General features: G+C 36.2%; 1 long non-coding RNA gene across 3 annotated transcripts; it reads left to right on the top strand.

The window, feature by feature from the left end:
- Window positions 1–242: 242 nt before the first annotated feature.
- Window positions 243–3,376, top strand: LOC147329725 (uncharacterized). Of its 3 annotated transcripts, none has more exons than XR_015129001.1 (5): window positions 243–589; window positions 1,289–1,354; window positions 1,705–1,860; window positions 2,313–2,405; window positions 2,704–3,376. It is a non-coding gene; the product is annotated as an uncharacterized LOC147329725 (long non-coding RNA). The 3 variants fall into 3 exon arrangements; XR_015129002.1 differs by lacking the exon at window positions 243–589 and adding an exon at window positions 722–746; XR_015129000.1 differs by lacking the exon at window positions 243–589 and having other exon boundaries at window positions 677–1,354.
- Window positions 3,377–3,911: the final 535 nt, after the last annotated feature.

The following is a 3,911-nucleotide window of genomic DNA, read 5'->3' as shown; positions in this document are numbered from 1 at the left end:
CACCATATTATCTTGTGTTAGAACTGTGGCTTTACCTGAGGAAATATATAGCAGGTTCCGCAACGGATACCCTTTAAAGAAGTGGACTCAGCGCTGAGGTAAATGGAATCCGGATCGTCCATAAACCATTCTGTAAGAAATTTAAACTGTGCAGCCAAGAGGTATTGTGGGAAGGAGGGAGCGGCAAGACCACCTTTCTGAACAGGCAAACACAGAAAACTGTATCTCAGCCTACACTCAAAAAAATGAATGAGGTGGATTGTTCAGTGTATATTAATTATTTATTTTCATTTTACTTAAAATATATGTTTTTGTTAAGTTAACATATGTTTTTCTAATCAAGTCTACGTAATTGTGTCTATTATTCAACGTACATAATACTAATGTGTTACTTGATCGCATAACATTTAAGTTAAGTCAATTAGGATCGATATACCTTGTATATCCACAAGGTGGCAGTAATGCAAAAACAGTTGTAATGAAACCGCGCAGAACAAGAAGGTTTCACGGCTTGTGCCTGCTCATGCGCAAGACTTCAAATTTAACTGAAAAAGGCTGTTTTGGCGCCAAGCTACTGTTTCTTTGAGAGGTAAGACCACTTTTTTTCTTTGACTATGTTGTGTAGTATCTATATGTCCAGCATGGTTATATTTTGCGTTTGTCTTACAAGACATGTTATATCATTTGCGTGCGCTTGTTTTACATTAGTTTTACTGGGTCCTGGACATGCTTATTTTGTGGACTGTGTAAGAAACATTTTTATTGTTTTTTGTTTTATTAAGGGATTAGCTACAGGGGTTCATGGGGTTATTCTTTCAAGGGGTTATTTTTCCATTTGCTTTCTTGGGATTCCTTTTCTGTAATCCGAGAGTCGGAAATATCGAATAGGATAGCAAGGATAGCATAAAGTGACATTTAAAATCCAAAAAGTCAAGGGCGAAAGCCACTGTGACACCATTGTTCTGCTCTATCAGTAATCTGTATTATGTAAAAATGGTCTGTAAATACAGCATGTTTCCTAGCGGAGTTATACATATCAATGTAGTTATAAATTACAGTTTGTGAAAGTACACACTTAATTTTTTAAATAAAATTATTCAAGACATATGAGTGGACAGACAATGGAGGTCGACAGACCTGGTGATAATTGCTTCTATAGAAAGTTAGCACATGGCAGTGTCAATCTCTTGCTTTTCTTCTGAGTAGTATTTTATTTAGTTGTAATTCAAACAATAATTTGCTTCTTGAAATTAAGGAATTAATTATTTTTTTTCTTTATAAATCTCAGATCCTGCCTTTACCTGCTCCCTCCTATACTGATGTGGTGTATGTGGTATTGCTGAGCTTGTATGTGGTATGTGAACTGTTATACTTTTAAAAACAAAACTGTTTTATAAGTTAAGTTTTCTTTTGTGACCCATCCCATGCCCCTGTTATTTCTTCTCCACATCTGAACCATGGTAAAGGTTGCAGTTCAAGGGCCTGAGGCATGAAATTCTTTTCAGATCAGCTGTGATCAATATTTTTTGGAACTTGATAAATAACAATAAAAGCTGTAATGGCTCCATTAGCATTTTGTGTAAATGTTTGTGTTAAAATTATAGCTTTAATGAGGTCTTACTACATTAGTTTTAGTTTGTATATGTGTACATATAGTATGTATATTTACAGTACAGTATGTTGTGTTTGTTGACATATTTTCAGGTGGAAGCAGAATATGTGAGGATTACTACTGCTGCACATGTTCCAAGGCTTTTTACACAACTTGACCAATACACTGACCAGCTCATAAAAGTCTTCAAGAAAAAAGGAGGCGTTGCAGGGAAGAAAATTAGACAAACTTTGGCCCCAGCCACACAGGTGCGTTATTCTGTTGGTAGCAAAATATTATGGCTAATAAGATCATTTTCAAATTTAAACAGCTAGTGTATGGTAGCTGCACAGTGCACTTACATTTATATTAAGCAAGACAAAGTTTGGTACTCAAAACGTTGGAAAATTTAAATTACCTAAACATATGTAAAATCTGATCCCTTGATTTAGGTTAAACCAGAAGTGAATGTTTTTATGTTATGTTTTGAATGCAAAAAAGATGATGTATTAGTTTGTCTTTACCTCCATTATGGACATATATAATGTGGTGGAAACCCTGCCCAACAGGTTAACTATTCATGTCCATGTGATGATTAGTTGGTCTTGTGTACATGTCTATCTGTGCAGTGGCTATGTCATTCATTTTGCGTATAATATGAGTTTCTGTCATCCTAAAGTATATCTGTTTTCTCTTCCTGTATCTCTGCCACTCTCTACAGAAGGAAAGTATTGAAAAGGGGAGGGAGTGTGTCCTCAGGGCACTACCTTTTTACCTGAATGAAGACCCAAGCATCCTCTTCAAAGAATAATTGGTTGGTAATTTTAGTTTAGTTTTTTATCTGTATTAAACCAAATTTTGAATAACTAATGTTGTTGCATGTTGTAATGTTGTTGTTGTTGTAATTTGCATGGAACCTGTTTAAATGTTTTGGGAAATCTTCTTGTATACCCAAACTATTTATATTTATCGTTGAATCTGTAGTCTGAAATAGTGGCACACTGGGGTGCATGTTCCTAATATTGTGTTTACGTCATTAAAGGGTAGCTTTGGCCCTTTTTCTTTCTTTTTTTTAAAACTGGATGCCATTTTTCTATGTTTTTGTGTCTAAGCTACAGCTGTTCAGAGGGAGCTGGAACAAATTACCCTTGCTATCTTTACCATCGAAAGAGCTGATGCCAGCACTCCTCCAGCCGATGTGGGTATAACCATCTAGTGTGTCCTGCATGACCTGGAAGACCTGGCCTCTGCATGTGCACTCTTAATGGGTGGGATATATGCACTGAATCTCAGTTAACCTCAAGACTGAAAGCTTTCTTTGAAGTACTTCAGAAGCTCTTCCTTCATCTGTATGTCAGCATACTCTTGACCAAGGTACAGTTGCTCAAGAATACACTGAATGAATAAGCCAACCTTTAATTTGGATGATGAATGTTCTGTCAGATGGACAGAAGTTTTTCGGAGGCTGAATGGGAATAAAATGGTAATTTGTAAATGACAGATAACGGGAAAATTACATTTAAGAGAAATTTAGAACATTTTGAAAAGTTTGTAAACTACTACAATTTGAGAGATTTTACTGTTGTGGGGGGCTAGTAAGAGACAATCAAAAGTATTGAGATTTAAAGGATTTAATTGAGAGATGATACTGCACCAGAAATGTTGAAGGGTGGTGTGTATATTAGCGTTCAAGGCATATTGTTATGAGGTGGAAATATGTTCATATTCAGTTTGTGTTACATTGTGTGCATTGTAAAGGTAATTGCAATACATACTAAAAATAAGGGTAAGTTAGGAGGTTGATCTGATATCCTCGTGTTGGTGTTGTTCCCAGATCATCATACTAAATGTTGTTCCAGGATCAACATTGCAAGTGACCAATCAGAATGTTGTGACGTCATACTTTTGCGACTTCGGGAAAAACCGGCGTAAAACAAAAAACTGTACTTAAGCTGCGTGAAACCGCCTCTGTCCGCCGATCAACTGACCCTAACCCTAACCGTAACCCTTTAATAAACAGTAAGCAGAATTGATATTGTCCTTGCAACATTGGAATTTCATAAATGCACGAATGGCTTGGCGCGCAAAAGAATAACGTCACAACAATGTGACAACATTTTCATGATGGTCTGGGAACAACACCAACACGAGGATATCAGATCATCCAAGTTGGGAATGCAGGATGAATGTATATTTTGTGGACTTTTAAAGACGAACAATTGTTTCCATGTTAAAATGTTTACATCTGAAGTTTTTTGCCCAAACACTAGTAAAATAAATGTTGACAGTGGCAAGTATTAAATGGTTACTGCTGTGCTGT

The sequence above is a fragment of the Aulonocara sp. 'chitande type north' Nkhata Bay genome, linkage group LG5 (genome assembly GCF_057382095.1).
Source record: "Aulonocara sp. 'chitande type north' Nkhata Bay isolate Kocher_YH1m ecotype deep benthic linkage group LG5, A_spYH_male_GT1.1, whole genome shotgun sequence".
Classification (NCBI taxonomy): domain Eukaryota; kingdom Metazoa; phylum Chordata; class Actinopteri; order Cichliformes; family Cichlidae; genus Aulonocara; species Aulonocara sp. 'chitande type north' Nkhata Bay.
This window is presented reverse-complemented; position numbering and strand designations above follow the sequence as displayed.